We start from the raw sequence: 17572 nt of genomic DNA on the forward strand, positions 1-17572 counted from the left end.
ATTTAAGGAAAAATAAATATTCCTGTACTATGTTCCTCATCATTTCATGCCACAACCCCAATGTGTGAATATCAACAAAATTTCTAGAACTTTATACAGTGCCATTATTAATTTATGTTCTAGTCTTAACTCAATATCTTTAGACGTTAAATTAATTACAGTGACTTGTTGAGGAGACATAGCTACAGAACATGAGGAAAGAAATATTTAGAATTACTTCAGACGTTATTTGCAAAATAATGTTAATATTTTATTATATAATGGATCCGTTTGCCTAACAGTTTATAGTAAATATATATATATGTTTGTAAATCCTAAAGTGTTCAGCACCTGAACTATACATATATGCTAGCATATTACATGTGTTCCATTACATTTATGGTTGGCATTGGAGTGCATTCATGTGACCTGTTAGCAATACACAACACCACTGTGCAGCCTTCAAGTGCCCTTTCCCTTCTGAATGTTATCATAGCAACCTTGTTATCTAATACAGACTCCCAGACCCTAAAGATTCCCTCAAATTACAATTGAGCCTCAACTAAATAAATAATCCATATTTCAAAATCTTACTTAAAATTTTATCTGAAACGTTCTCCATATCCGATAACATGCATCACTGCCATTAAAAATAAAAACAAAGGTATCTCCTAGGAGATGCAGGACAAACATTTTGGCCCTTGAGATATTAGTTACTGGAAAACAGATGATGTTGATAACCTTTTACAAACAGAGTGCTCTGAAAAGCGGGCACAGGTATATAAAGAAGAATTGCCTTTTTATATTATATGTCATCTATGATGAATGAGCAATGTCTTGAATTAAACAACATTCATAGGATCAATTTCCTACCAACAACAATTAGGATGACTTTGTTATTGGTCTCAGGTGTGTTTTGCTCTTTGGTGTTTGATAAAAATAACTACATATCAGGGGAAAAAACATCTTAAAACAATTTTATATCATTTGATATGTCTATGAAAATAATTTTTTAAAGTTATTTGTGATAATATTGTAAATACTATCTTTCTTGTAACTTATCATGCATGAGAGTGAATGGTTCTGTTTTTACAGGTATCAGTTATGTGAAGCAGATGTTGGTGTCTTTGTGGTACTCACTGCAACTGTTCAACATATTAGGTCTAATATTCCATTCCTGCTCAGGCTTTGCTCGTCCAGGCTGTGGAAAACAATGTACAAAGCCATAGGTGTTCAAGTATAGTAAACTTGCCTGTAGTGGCCAGGTTGTAGTGGGAGGGTCATAAGAGATTGGTTATCAGGACAGGCGATACAAGTGAGGGCTTGTTTCCCAAGAGAAATTGAAAAGGTAAAAATCTATGTAGGAACTAGCCAGTCTTCATGAATATATATATATATATATATATATATATATATATATTTGTCTTTCAGTGTCTAAGGTTCATTTAGTCTGAAGAAAAAGTCATTCATATCCAAAATACTAATAAAAAATTTTCTTGTAGCAAGATAGTATTTGTCAAGGAAGATTTAATGGGTTAGTCATCTATTCCTATCCTTCCAATTAAAATATATTAATTCCTAAATATGATAGGTATGTTAGAAACCTGTCATAACTGTAGATAATATTTTACAATTACCATTTTTTCTTGTTTCTTTGAGAAATCTCCTGGCTTAGGGTTGCAAAACATAATCTGCCATCTTAAGTAAACTTTACTCTAATGTGCTAATGTTAGCCCCGAGTTTGACCTTATAGCTTTATCTGCAACCAAAATCTTCCCACCCTTTCTTCTGAAGGACTTTCTGGAAACTCAGGCTGAAGTTGACATAACTCTTCAGTCTGCAGAGCTTCCTATCAAGAAGGACTGTGAGGTTCCGCATGCCTTCATTCTTTTGTTGCTGTTGGCCTGCATTCTTCTAATTTTTCACCGAATTCCTTGAATCTTAAGCTCTGACCCCCAATCCCTTCCCTCCTTTGTTACTTTCTACTCAGAAGTCCATAAGGGGGTCAGATAAGGTTCATACATTCTGATTTCATCTTCATCCGAGCTGCTTTACCCATCTTTATATTTTAATTTTTTTAATAACAGAAAATCCATACCTTTTAGTTCCTTCTATTATCCTTGAAAGAACTAAAGACCAGTGAGTAAGGGCATATTACTTCTGCTTACGCTGTTTGAATTCATTTCTCGACTCCACCCATTCCAGATGGTGATCTTTAGTGAGTAAAGATCACCCTCTGCATGCTTGTTGCCTCATCTTTTAAAATGAGGATTATGCCAGTAACCCCTTACCACAGCCTGAATGAAAATTTTCCCTGTAGGTTCAGAAGCTTGAATATACTTGGTCCAAGTTTGGTGGCACTGTTTGATTTAGGAAGTGTGGCCTTGTTTCAGGATTCCTGCTTCAGTGAGCTTTGGGGATTCAAAGATTCATTCCATTTCCAGTGTGCCATTCTGCTCCCTGAATGTGGTTTAAGATATGAATCCTCAACTTTCTGTCTTGGCTGCCGTTCCCTCCTGATGCCCTGTTCCCCACTGGCCTGGTAATGGATGCTTATCCCTCCAGAACCATAAACCCGAATACACCCTTCCGTGAGTTGCCTTGGTCATGGTTTTTATTTTATTATTTATTATTATTATTATTATTATATTTAATCATGGCAATAGAAATACAGCTAGGAAATCAAACTGGCCTTTCACACTCATTCGCCTTACTTGAAACTAGTCTGTACTGGTTTCCTTACTTGTGTCATTAATATTATAATTCTGAAAGTCCCCAGACAGAAAGCTGGATTCATCTATTATAATCCATTTTTCTTTCGCTTTGCTCTTGTAGCTAGTTATTTCCCAGGTTGACTGGGATCTTTGGCTATGCAGTAACACTGTTTCACACTGTTCTGCATTGCTGGTCTACTTAATTTGGAATGATGTACTTATAGTCCTTTAGGCATGCCATGAGCATCCCTTCCAGTTCTAGTTCTACATGGATTCTCCCCATAAAAATTTATCTAGTTTTTCCCCCTGTGGTTAGGACCATTTGGAGAAGTCAGTCAAATTATGCCCCCTTTTCAGCAAAGTTCATGCAGCATTCAAAGTCATCATTTCTTTTTTCAGTCTCTACAATTCTTGTCTGCCAAGTACCTCGTATGCCATTATCAATTGACATGTGTCTTTACTTACCTTTTCTTGTTCATCTACAACGTGACATACTTGACACGATGTTTCTCACATTGTAGGCATTGCAGCAAATGAGTGTTAATGATGAACAATCTCAAAACGATCCATTTCCCTCACTATGAACCCCAGATGCTAGAATAATCACAATTATTTCTATCTTAAGCAAATTACGGCATCTGAGTCAACTTACAGTTTGCTGAAATGTTTAGAATAATCTTAGTAAACTGAAAAGAACACTTTGTTAAAGGCTGCATCTGGTCATCAGCTCTTGGGATGCCTCGGGATTGTAAGAGCGTGGCCATTTGATCTTCACTTGCTGTACGCAGATTCTGGAATCTTCTGTGGGTTCCCCATTTCTTGAAGGCATGTGACCAGAAGTGGCATGGTCCCTTGCATTGTCCTACATTCTCTTGTGTGGCATATACTTACAGGATCTCAGCCAGCTGCATCCGTGCCTCTAGAGAACATTGTTATTTATATCAGGAGTGAGAAAACTCTGAGGCTGTCTCAGAGCCATCATCTTAGTTGCTCTGTATATCCTTCATTCCTCCGTGTCTGTGTTTTTGCCACCATAAGTCACAACCTGTGACTACACCTAGCTAAACTTTATTTGAATCTGCAGATTTAAAGGTACGTTGCTTTGAGTGTAGGTGACATTTCATGTGTTGGAGTGAATGCTATGGCATGAATTGAATGTGGCACTCAGAGGCATTATTTACGCCCTTCCTTCTTTACACACGTCCCAGAGATCAAACTCAGGTGTCCATTGTTTAAAACAGCAAGTGCCTACACCCAGCGTCAGATCACTAGCCCCTAAACTTCACTGCAAGCAAGTGTAAATACTATCCGCCCTTGTTATGATTTTCCACTTGATTGTGGGCATGCCCCAAGGAGGAAAATTCATGTCATCAATGCATCTTCTTTTGGTTGCTCTTCATTGTCAGCTTGACTGGAGCTATGATCCTCTTTAGGACCCTCTGAGGATGTTTAGAGATGATTACCTGAGGATGGCAGGCCCTCTATTAATATGGACAGCATGGGTAGCGCCATCCCATGGGCAGGAGTGTAGGACTGCATAAACACAGAAAAGGAACAACAACCACACAGACTTCAGCATTCCTTTCCCCTGCTTCCTGTGTGCATCACCTTCTGAGCTGTTTTTATTGTGACTTCCTTGCAACATTGTACACTGTCCTCAAATGTGAGCTGAAAGGACCCCCCCACCCCTTGTAAATCATGACTTGTCAGATATTTGGTCATAGCAATGAGAAATGTCACTGGCACACACATCTCCCCAGGTGACGAGCAAGGTGGTTCTCTGCTTCCTCTCACATAGCACGCTGGGATGTTCATTCTGGTGATCTCATTGTGTTTTCCAAAATACCCCCTTCTTTTTACTATTTTAATACCTTATATATTCATGATTTTTTCTATTTAAAATGAGCCCAAATCTGATATTGGGTTCTTACACAAAGAGGCTACAATGTACCTAATAGACAAAATAGCTGAGTTAAACTTTTCTTTGTCATGAGTTAGAGTGCTCTTAGCCAGGAATTTATTGTCAGTGAATCATTAGTCAAGAATTTATTGCCAATGGATCAGGAATTTTTTTTTTAAAAAAGAAACACATGTAACACAAGTTATTTATTTGGTTGGTTGATAAATATGTGAATAGAGATATTTGATTGTCTGTTTAAATTCTGCAAAGAAGAGAAGTCACCTATGAGAAACTACGTTGGGAGTGAGTTCCAGGCAGGTTAGCAGAGAGGGGAGCTGCCCCAGAGAAAGCATCCCAGGTAGACTGTATTGGCCAACAAGTTATCATTGTGGAAAAACTCTGAAAGCAAAACACAGCAATCAACCAAACAAAAACAGTAAAGGGCACATAGCTTGGAACAGTGCTAACCAAGAGGTAGGGAGGGAAGTTTTGACAAGTCAGTTGAGCCTGTAAGACCCATACAGAGGATCTGGGTGAAGGAACCTTACTAATCACCAGAGACAGCAGGCAGCAGGCAAAGAAAGGCAGAGGCAAACAGCAGGAAGTTTGTGTTAAAGGGATAAAATGCCAATGTCATGTAGACATAGATATGACCCTGCTCACCCAAGCTTATGCTGTTGAACTAAATTTGAAGTCCAAATCAAAACTTAGGAGTAGGAAGTTGAGGAAAAGGCTTAGTGGTTGAATCCCGATGAAATTACCTCCAAATTTCAAGCCTCCTCGCTCCCCCCCCCAAAAGAAAACATCTCAGGAGCATTTTCTTTATTTCTGAAGTGTTATTCATACTATCAGTCCTGATGAAACTGTGACAGTGACAGAGAATATAGATGTGTCTGTGCAGGCGATGTGAAATTTTATCTCCTCTGCCATGACTTTCTCTGATTTAGTTTCTCCTTTGCCACAGGCATTAATATTTTTATGTTTGAAGGCAGGCAGGTGTCATAGGCAGCACCTCAGCTTCTTTCTTCATTGAGGCATTTTTGTAGTCTATCCTTTACTGTTCTCCATGTCAGAAAACTCAGGACATTGGGAAGATGATGCTTCGTGGGCCATTCATATGATTCCATGCGCTCTTTGCTGCTCTTCCTGGTCCTCAGTTGAGCACCTGCAGAAAGTGATTAATAGAAACTTTAGCATCCTGTGTAACTTTATTCTTTTCTCTCTCCATCTTCTGCCTTACTTCTCCTCTTTTCTGCTCCCATAAATTCAGGTATGTCTATCCTTCCCTTTTAGTCAGCCTGAAATTCTAATTCTTTTGGGAGCCTAAATCCATCACTCAGTTGTTCACACTCCTTTACATATACCTTTTCTTTCTTTTGTCTTGCGCAGCTGGCCCACTGTGGGCAGAACCATATCAGCGGTTCTCTCAGTTCTTACTTTGCTGAGAGCAACAAACTAGAGCCATGGGCCCCCATGTTAAAGACCCAGATAAGTGAGAACTAAACTGAATGAGGCTCCTGACCTGCCTGCAGGATGGTGGCTAGAATTTCCTAAGCAGGAAGGTGCTATTGCTGTGAAAATTGAGAGGTTTACTCGCAAGAATAAGATCAACATCTTTGAAGTCAAGGGAGAAAATCCACAGGCATCTTTAAAAATATCTTCTCTTTCTGTTTCATCTTATTTTCATGCCTTGTTAATGACTGGGCAACCATTTCATTTCACTTTCATTTTATAAAAATATGTCACCATGGTTTACAACCATACTCAATTTTATTTTATTTTGAGTCTGCTCAACCCACTGAAGACATAAAGAGATTTCTGTGTATCCGTATCTTCCCCTCGAGCTAACTCCAACTGTGTTCTATTATATGTACATTCTAATGCACCAGCTACCTCCAGCTTTCCTACCACTTTAAATTTAAATAGCTCAGTCATTGTCTCTGGAGTAGCCTGTTTGCAAACAAACAAGCAACAACAATAAAGCCCAAAGGAAGAATCAAAACCTGAATACTGCAGCAGCTTTCGCTTCTGGACCAATCCATGCTATGCATCTTCTCCCTTTTCAGAACCCCCACATCCCTGGCTATAACCTCTTTTCCCCCTTTGCAGCTCCCCCAGGCCACCACTGCTGGTAGGAGTCAGGGAGACTTTAGGGTCTCTCAAATAGCAGTGAAATGCATGTCTCTATGTAGACAACTTTGTGTCCTAATCAGTTTGGACTTAAAAAAAAATAACATGAACTATTATATGCATTTACTTATTTTGAGGGAATATTAGTTTTAGAAATAATATTTATTATATTATTATTATTGTTCACAATTTTTCATATTCCAGTTGTAGCCCCCTCCCTCATCTCCTCCTAGTCCCACCCCCTTTCCTTCTGCCTTCCTTATCCCTCTTCCCTAATCCACTGATAGGGGAAGCCCTCCTCCCCTTACTATCTGACCCTAGCCTATCAGGTCCCATTAGGACTGCCTGGATCCTCTTCCTCTGTGGGCTGGCTAGGTCTCCCTACCAGGGAGAAGTGATCAAAGAGCAGGTGACCTAGTTCATGTCAGAGACTGTCTCTTTTCCTCTTATTAGGGAGCACACTTGGAGACTGAGCTGTCTATGAGCTACATCTGAGCAGGGGGTCTTATGTCCTCTCTCTATATGGTCTCTGTTCAATGTATAAGTTCCTGCAGTTCCCCTGGGCCCTGTTTTTTTGGCTTTGTTGGTCTCCTTGTGTGGCTCCTGTCCCCTCTGGGTCATTTCATATATTCCCCTTGTTCCATAGGACTCCCTGGTGCTCTGTCCAAAGTTTGTCTGTGAGTCTCTGCATCTACCTTGATCCATTGCTGGTTGGGGTCTTCTAGAGGACATCTGTGGTAGGCTCCAGCCTGTTTCCTCTCTTCTTCCAATGTCTATCCTATTTTCCCTTTTGAATGCCATTTAAGCATCTTGCCTAGGATGTTCCTTGCTGTTTAGCTTTTTTATGTCTATAGATTTTAGTATGTTTATCCTATGTAATATGGCTAATATTCACTTATAAGTGAGTATATGTGTGTCTGTCTGCTTCTGGGATACCTCACTCAGGATGAGCTTTTCTAGTTCCATCCATTTGCTGACAAATGTCATGATTTTCTTGTTTTAAATAGCTGAGTAGAATTCTGTTGTTTAAATGTACTACAATTTCTGTAACCAAACTTCTGTTGAGGGACATATTATTTCCAGATTCTGGCTATTACAGATGAAGCTGCTATTTGGAAATCAATCTGGTGCTTTCTCAGAAAACTGGGAATAGTGCTGCCTCAAGATCCAGCTATACCACTCCTGGGTTTATATATCTGAAATATGCTCAACTATTCCACAAGAACATTCGCTCAACTATGTTCATAGCAACTTTATTTGTAATAGCCAGAATCTGGAAACAACCTAAATATTTTTTTTTAACTGATTTGGTCTGTTCAGTAACAAACCACTTCAGCCATACTGATAAGATACCTGTTGTTGCATTTCTTTTGGTGAATCATTAAGTTATTTTATGCCTATATTTGAGAAAGCAATTCAACCCCTTGGGAGAAGAATAAAATCTTTAGATTGTTATCAGAATCAAGTAAAATTTTTACTTGCATGTTCCAACTTTAGTATTGAGTTTAATTTTCTTTTCCATATATAGCTTTATTAATATAAATTTGATGTTAGGATGAAAGAAATAATCCATCAGTGTAACTACAAAGACATGTCTTCATTTCAAATGACTTTTCCTTAACAGAAGCATATTCCCTTTTTAATACCCCCATTTATTCACATGTGCATTTTTTTTTTCATTTGCTCACCTTCTTTTCTACTTGGATTTAATGTTCTGCTTGTGCACATCCGGTCGTTGCCTTAGTGTTTTCTAGACACATACACACACATTCTTTATTCTTAACCTCAAAATAAATAAAATGGTTTATTCTGATGCTATTTATGAACGACACTAATAGCCTGGAATCACAAACCTAAGTTACTCCAAATCCCACGGAAGCTGTTTCATGAAATTTGTTTGGTAACAGAACATATAAAGTCTTGAATCAAGCCCTTTTAAAAAACACGTTGGTGAGGTGAGCAGAGAGTCTGCCACTGAGTTCACACCAATGTGTTTGCAGCCTTGCCAGGTCACAGAGGAAGACAATGCAACCAAGTCCTGATGACACCTGATAGGCTAGGGTCGGATAGGAGGGGAGGAGGACCTCCTCTATCAGTGGACTAGGGGAAGGGCTTAGGGGGAGAAGAGGGAAGGAGATTGGGATTAGGAGGAGACAAGGGAGGGAGCCACAACTGGGATACAAATTGAATAAATTGTAATAAAGTATAATAATAAAAGTTGTTAAAATTAAACACACACACACAGTGGTGAAAACATCAGAGAAGCAGGTTAGAGCCAGGTGGAGAAATCTCAGCCCTGAGCTTCCAAAGCTATCTAATAGCATTCTTAGCACTTTGATTAGTGGAGAAGCTGGTTTTGTTAAGATAATACAGTATTTATCTGTTTATCATAATGCTTGCAGAGGCAGGCAATAAATAGCTCTTTAAGGGCTAAAAAATAGCCCATTACATATACTAACTGTGCTATGGACCTGCAACAACCCAACCTCTCCACAATCGTGGAGGTTTTACTCATCAGCTCATCAGATTTTGTAGATACAGCCTCTTACCAGCAATTCATATCACAGTATAATTCAATCTACATAAATGCTATTGGCTCTATCTTATTTTTAATTCTTTTTTTTCTCCCTGTGGGTGATAATTGCAGGATACTTGACTTGGTTTTGAAACTCTGCCTTCACCACAAATTGAAATGGCTGTATCAGAATTACTAGGAATGCTAGAAAGCCACAAGCTCCTCACCCACACAGAATTCCTGCAAGTGGATTACGATGTTAAAGTTATATGCATATTATCCAAGTATGAGTTAATCCTCTGAAAGGCAATTTCCTCTGATGTTTTAACAAAAAGTATCAATGAACAGAAGGGGAGGCTGGTAATAATTGATCTGGACCAGGAAACCCTAAAGTAATCCTAACCTTGACCTATTGGGAGGCCTAAAGGCTTTGGGCAGCTTTGAAACCATTTCTGTCCTGAAGGTAAGTTTTAAATATTTAGATTTAGGAACACAAAGCTCAGTTAAGAGGAACCTAGCACACTGAAATAAGCCAAGCTTCAAGATGATGAAATGAACATCAATCGACATAATTAGGCTCAAAGTTATGAAAACCTTGTCTAACTCATAACCTCATTCTCTTCCTGAACAAAGACTATAGATGATATCGATTTGATGCTGAAATCTAGAAGCCCTAGCATCCAGAAGCAGACACAATGTAATTATTTATTTGTGTCACAAAGATTTATTGACTCTCCAGTAGGCAAAAGCCCTTTCAGATCAGTGCTGCCCAAGCCAGAGGGAATAAGCAGAGAGAGGCGTAAAGCCTTAACTAGGAATTTGTTTTCGGTGTAGAAGAAAGCAAAGTAAGAAATTAAACAAGGAAAAAAAATGAGCGCAATCACCACGCAAATGTCCTGGCATCTTTGAGGTCCTAAATTCCTCTGATGAATCAGGACTGATGGAGGAAGGATGTGATTGGGGATATGAGATGTGAAAGAAGCAATGGCCCTTGCCGGGTGAGAGGGAGCAGTGGGAGGGAAGACAGCAAACCGGAAAAAGAAAACGGCTCATCTGCGAAAATACCAGCAGGCTGGTCTGATGTGGAAGGAGCAAGCGGATCAGGACCCACGGGAATGGTTAGCAAGAGGTCAGATTGCTAGATGGCCTTCCGTATTTGTGGGCATTTTGGGCTGTTTGAACTGGGGAGGGGCATCTGGGGAAAACATCTCAGGCACATCTTTTGGTCAGGTTCTCCACCAGCCAGCAGGGAGCACTTGAATATCATAAGTGTCTTAGTGGTGGCTTGTCCTGAATTGAGGAGTCCCTGAATTTTGATAAGAGAAGAAACTGATATTTATGGGGGAAATGGATTTTTACTTTACAGACAGTATTTTCTATTTAAATTTCAAAATAAATATGAAGTAGGTTTCATTCTCTGTCTACACGAGGAAACAGGAGTGGAAACCATAGGCAGTTTGTATGATATTATACACGATGACTTAGAATTTGGTGCTAGATTTGTTGCTCTTCAGAAACTTTCCCACAATCCTTTTCGGTCAGGCAGCTCCATCATCTCCACCGTTGCTGCTACCTGCAGATCAGAGGCTTCTGTCTGCTCAAACACTGCACCATCTAATTCAGGACTGGAGCCCAACAGGAAGGCAGGAGCCTGCCTCCAGCAAGCAGAGAGCAATGGAGGCTGGTAGTTCAGAGCGACACCCATAGTCACAGTAAGCACTCTCAACGGGGTCTGGGCTTATCATCAACCTCCTACACTCTGTCTCCGGACCCCAACCTTTTTTTGTCAGCCATGGGCTAAAGGTTAGCGGATAAGAGAACAATGGATGTATTCTGGCAAAAATGAACACCGAGCACAACCCAGCACACGTCAGGGGAGGAGGAAATGGAGAATTGCTCAGGTCTCAAGAACAACCTACACAGCAAAAATAAAAAAAAAAAAAAAGAAAGAAAGAAAGAAAGAAAAAATAAAAAAATAAAAACACAAAACAAAAATAATATACTTTGGCAGTCACTTTACTAAAAAAAAGTCATTTTGAAACTTGGAGGCAAAACTGCCTATAACTACCTCATTAATCATGCTTGCTTCGCTCCAACTGTATATACAAGTAGAAACCTGTCTGAGTGAATAAACCAAGGTAATTTATTTTTGATCAAGATAGAGATAAATGGCCTTGCTCTCAATTTGAAAACTTTTCTGACAATTTTTTTGGAGGTAATGGGAAGTGGATGGCGATTAGGATGCTTCAGAAGAGAAAAATCTTTGTGGTGGGTGGACTAGGACATTTTATCAAACTCAAAATGGGTTTTTAATGTTCAGAGACTTTTCAGGAAAGCAGAGCAGAGGCAGTGTTTTCAGATGCGAAATTGTTTTCAGAATGGATGGACTCTTTCAATATGTTCATTAAGAATGTTCTGTTCACTTGGGTAAATCAGATTAATTGGACTTTTAACATTAAAAAATGAATGTCAATGAGCAGGTATTTTAACAGATGCACTTGCACAATTGAAGGAGCAAAGCTCTTCAGTTAGGTTTTTTTTCACCAGAGGGCAGAGAGAACATTTCAACAGAGTGGAAGCCTTTGTGACAGTCTGCCATGTCAAATGGGAGTGTCTCTGTGTCTGACTCCTTGTTGTCATCCTGAAAATGTTCTTAATTTAATTATATAAACCCTTGAATTTTACGTTTCTTCTGGGAAGCTGAGAACAATCCATTCTTTTATTCATATTTCTCCTTTTGGCTTAATCTTATTGACAAAAACATCTGTTCCTGAGCTCATTTGTTGTGTGGCATTAGACATGTAGTATCTAGCTGAAATATTTCATTGTGACATTTTTTGCTTCTTTATTGCTTTTTATTGAAAATAGTGTTTTCTTACAATATGTTCTGATTACAGTTTTCCTTCTCCCAACTACTCCCAAATCCTTTTCCCTTTCATACCACCCAAATCCTCACCCCTTTTTTTCTCCCTCTCATTAGAATACAAACAGGCATTAACAATAATAAAATAAAAATAAAAGAAAAAAACAGAATAGGACATAACAACAACGACAATATAACAGAAAAAGAGAGCCATAGAAAAAACTCAAAAAAGATATATATATATATATGTATATATATATATATATATATGCAGTGACACACACAAAGAAATTATATGATAATGTGAGATCAGAAACAATATATATGAACTGTGCCCATAAGAAAAAAAAAAGCCCCAAAACCCTGACAAAAATTTATAAGACAAAGCAAAATTTGCCTTTGAATGTGATTTGTGTTGGCCATTTACTGCTGGGTATTGGGCTTGGCCTTGAGGGTGGTTTGAATGCTCAGTGGAACACCACTGGAAAAAAACCTATCAATTGGAGATAGCTTCTGGCTTAGGTTTGGGAGCTTGTGTCCACTTCCTCTCTCACCTTATCTAGTCCAGACTTATATAGGCTCTTTGCTTGCTGCCACAGTCCCTGTGAGTTAATTTGTATGTTAGTTCTGCACGTTTAGGAGGCCTTGTTTCCTTGGTGTCCTCCATTGCCTCTGGCTTTTATCCTCTTTTCCCTCCTATTTCTTCCCTAAATCCTGAGGGGAGAGATTTGATAAAGAAATCTCTTTTAGTACTGAGTATTCTGAGGTCTCACTCTCAACACGTTGTCTAGCTCTGGGTTTCTCTATTTGTTCCCATATGCTTCAGGAGGAAGCTTCTCTGATGATGGCTGAGCAAGACACCGATATAGCAGAGTGCTATCAGGAGTCTCTTTAGCAGGATGCTTTTATTTGCTCTACCTCTAGGTCCATGGCCTCTCTAGCCTCAGGCTCTTGGCCATCTGAGCAGTGTCAGGGATGGGTTCTTTTTCTTGGAGTTGGCCTTAAATTCTATCAAATATTGGTTGTTTACTTCTACAAGCTTTGTGCCACTATTACATAGCATGCCTTGTAAGCAGTTCACTCTTGTAGATCAAAAGTTTTGTAGCTGGGTTGGCGTTTACCTTTCTTCTTTGGTAGCTAACAAAAGTATATCAAAAGCACAATCCGCCAGGATCAAGAAGATTTTTTTTTTTAAGTACAGGGATAGTTCAACATACTTAAATAGATAAGCCTGTTTGATAATGGTAGATAATCTTTTGAACGTGTTCTTGGATTCATTTTGCAAGTGTTTTATTGAAAAAAATTTGCATCTATGATCATGTGGGTTCTTTGTTGGGTCTTTGTGGTTTGAGTATCAGGGTAACCGGACTGGTAAAACAAATTAGGCAATGTTCCTTCTGTTTCTTTTTTTGTTGAATAATTTAAGAAGTATTGGTGCTGACTCTTTTGAAATTCTGGTAGAACTGGGTGCTAAAACTATCTGGCCATGGACTTTTATTGGTTGGGAGACTTTTCATTACTGCTTCTATTTAACTAGGACATATATGTCTGTTTAATTTGCTTACTTGATCTTGATTTAACTTTGATGAGTGATATGTCAAGAAAATTATCAATTTCTTTTAGATTTTTCCAAATCTAAACCTGGAATACAGGTTTTTAAACTCCTCATTGATTCTCTAGATTTCCACAGTGACTGTTGTTATGCCCCCTTTTCCATTTCTGGTTTTGTTAATTTAAAGCTCTATTAAGCCTCTGTGCCCCTCTCCTAGTCCACTGATAGGATTGGATTGGGAGGAGAGGAGATGAGGGAGGGGGCCACAGCCATGATGCAAATTGAATAAATTGTAATAAATAAATGATTATATATATATATATTCAGATAACACGCTGTCCATCCTTAAAATGTATTGCCTGTATGTATGTTGTATAGGCATGGAGTCATATAGACATATGCCACCAGTTGTACCACATCCTGATGGAAAAGCTAAGGAAAACGGAGCTGGCATTTCACAGCATGTACTGGCCATAATTCTCATGGCAATTTATATCAGGTTCTTGAGTGAAAGAGACCAGGATAGGGTGCAATGATCTGTTAGGTTATTGAATAAGTGCTCTTTACAAATACACACTGTCAGCAAGGGAGAGAGTCCTCACGGTGGGGGGCAGGGAGAAGAACAAATGGGTTCTCAGGCAAAGGCCAGCTTTGGCCCAACTCCTAAGGAGAGGGATCAAGGACACAGAAAGGAACTTGTCCACACACAAGGGAGGAGTCTTCCTCTCTGACTTCAGTCAGTTCTTGTTGGTGGCAGAAGTTTAGGGAGGTGAGGGCACACTTCTCTCAGTGAGCAATTGCTCAGTTCAGGGAGAACTTGGTGGAGGCATTTCACCTCGACAAGTCAACTTTCTGCTGCTGCATAAGTATATGCGCGTCTTAAGCCCTTGCTTTCTGCACTTCTTTTAATATCCCCCTGCATTCTTCCTTTCTTATTTAAGAATAAAAAGAAGTCTTAAAGGAACTTTTTGTTTGGCAAATATTCTGTGGTCTTCTATGCCATATATTTTATGGTCCACACCTGAATGAAAATTTAATGGGCATTAAAATTCTGATTGATACCTTAGACAAATGTGGTATTATAAAATTTTGGTTTTGATACAGGATCTCATATACCCCAGATGGCCTGATATAAGTGGTACTGGCCTCACCCATGCTAGGCAAACAACTAGCTCAGCTAATGTCCCCAGCCCACGACATTTCCACTTTAATTTTCTAGATATTACCCTTTGAGCATGGCATTTTTCTATGAGATACTTTAGTAAATACCCTTCTTGTGATTCTAGAGAGAACATAGAGGAAAATGAAGACACACCTTATGCCTTTCTTCCTTCCTTTCTCTTTCTTTCTTTTTTGAGACAAGGTTTCTCTGTGTAGCCTTGGATCTTCTAGATTTTCATTGTAGACCAGGCTGGTCTTGAACTCTCAGAGATCCACTTGCCTCTGCCTCCCCAGTGCTGAGATTACAGGCATGCACCACCACATCTGGCTAGGACACATTTTTTTTTTAAAAATGGAGATCTTAGACTTTCAAATTCATCAGGAACGGACACGCTCAAAGGGCAAGTTACAGTATCTGTTGGCAAAGTACAGTTAAGGGAAGACCTAGATAGAGGTAAAGGGATACCCGGTGTCCTGACAGTTCTAAGGCATATAAAACAACAGAGTAAAGGGTTGGCTATAGCTTACATGGTTTTGAAAACATAGTTTGAAGAAATGCATAGAGGTATATATCGGCAGAAGAGTTGGGGTCTAATGCCAACCCAGGGCTGATAGGCGCCACCTTATTTAAGACAACCTAATGTGAGTTATTGGTACTCACATTATCCTTAGCTCACCTTTCGACCTACTCATCCATATACACTGTCATGCCTCAGCATTGCCTCATCCATCCTCAGTCCTATTGCTCGAAGGGAGGTCTCGAACAACCAGGTAAAGCCTGATGATATGGGTTGATGAAGAGGGATGGGAGATGGCCCGACTCTATCATTTCATAGTCACTCTACTTCCTAAATAGTCCTATAGATATTTGTTACACCTCAATCTATAGATGTTCACAAAGCACTGGGCTCTAGGATTGGTTCTCTACAGCTTTTAGAGAACGTGTTGTCAGTGAAAAAGATCTAGATTGAGAGTAAGGATGTGCAGCTGGGACTGGAAAGTATTCCTGTAATTGAGACTTTTAATACAGATCCATTTACTTCCTATTATATGTCATACAAATGAAACAGCAATACTTACAGGATACAGAAGATAAAGTATAGATAAAGTATAAAATATTTTCTTTGTGAAAAAAAAAATAAATATTTGGTTTTTAATTGTAGTAGAGCATTGGGATATAAAAATAATTTTAAGTATTTTATGTGCAATTCTAAGCAACTAATTGTGCCCTTAAGAGACAGACAAGAAGAATGGAAAATATTCTTCCTTGTCAATTCCAATCTCAATTTCTATAATCCATCTTTGCCCCTAGGACCGTGTTGGTATATAGATTTTTTTTGCTCCATTTTTATTATGGCCTGGGGCCCTGCACTGAGATGAAGTGAGTACTGCAGTTGTGCAGCTGAGCCCCCGAGGAAGCGGTTTTCTGCCTGGGAAGGGAACAACTCCAGGTAAAATGTGAGCAAACAGGAGGAAATGGGGTTTATTTTTAAGCAGGCCGAACACAGCATGGACAGAAGCATTCCGTTATGCTACAAGCTGTCGCTTAGAGCACAGAGTACTGCCTTTGGAGAAAGACAATGTTTTACTTCATAGCATGGTACAGGAAAGGCAAAGAGTGAAACGTGTGTATGTGAGGACTTTTCAGATCTGGCACAGTGACCAGAGCAGAAAAGGTCCTTGCTTTCTGACTGTATTTCAAGAACTGAGATTGGAATGCGATAAAAGTGATTTTTAGCAATCACCAGTAAGCATTCTGTGACACATGAAACAGTGAGCCTATGTATCAAGTGATGTGTGTCAACATGTCATCAGCTGAGCTGATGTGATGACACGCAGGGAGGACAGAGCAGAGTTCTGTGGATCTTGATAGTGTCTATAAAAGGTCCAAACAAGGAGGCAGTGAGAGAAGTAAGAACTGAGGACTTCAGATCACATTCTCAGGGAGAGGGAGAGTCCTTTCTCCATCTGATGGCTGGAGCTTCTAGCTTGGCTATGGGCCAGAACAGGAAACTTCAAAAGGAAAGAACTACCACAGGCTACATCCAAGCAGGGGTTCTAGGTTATATCCATACATGGTCCTTGGTTGGAGAAACAGTCTCAGAAAAGACCCCTGTGCCCAGATATATTTGGTCCTTGTGGAGCTCCTATCCTTTCCACATCATACTAGCTCCCTCTTCTTTCATATGATTCCCTGCACCCAACGAAGGTTTGGTTATGAGTCTTAGTATCTGCTTTGATACACTGCTAGGTAGAATCTTTCAGAGGCCCTCAGTGGTAAGCTCCTGTCCTGTTACTTGTTTTCTCCTATGTACAATGCACATCCCATTCGTCTTTCTAAGTGAGGATTGATCATCTTACCCCAGGTCCTCTTTCTTATTTATCTTCTTTAGGTGTATAGATTTCAGTATGTTTGTCCTATCTTATAGGTCTATATAAGTGAGTATATACCATGTGTGTCATTCTCCTTCTGGGATACTTTACTCAGAATGATCTTTTCTAGATCCCACCATTAGCCTGTGGTAGCTCAATAGCCAATTGGTTTCCCATGGTAAGGGGAACAGGGACTATTTCTGACAGGAACTCAATGGTAGGCTCTTTGACCTCCCCACCCCCCAAGGGAGGAGCAGTCCTGCTAGGCCACAGAGGAGGACTTTGCAGCCAGTCCTGAAGATACCTGATAAAACAGGGCCAGATGAAAGGGGAGGAGGTCCTCCCCAAGCAGTGGACTTGAAAAGGGGCAGGGATGACATGAGGG

At 39.5% G+C, this 17572-nt stretch overlaps 1 protein-coding gene across 18 annotated transcripts in view; it reads left to right on the forward strand.

The window, feature by feature from the left end:
• Positions 1–17572, forward strand: part of Mlip (muscular LMNA interacting protein) — a 243963-nt gene that overhangs the window by 207349 nt on the left and 19042 nt on the right. The window lies entirely within an intron of this gene.

This window comes from Meriones unguiculatus, chromosome 6 (genome assembly GCF_030254825.1).
Source record: "Meriones unguiculatus strain TT.TT164.6M chromosome 6, Bangor_MerUng_6.1, whole genome shotgun sequence".
In the NCBI taxonomy this organism is placed as follows: Eukaryota; Metazoa; Chordata; class Mammalia; order Rodentia; family Muridae; genus Meriones; species Meriones unguiculatus.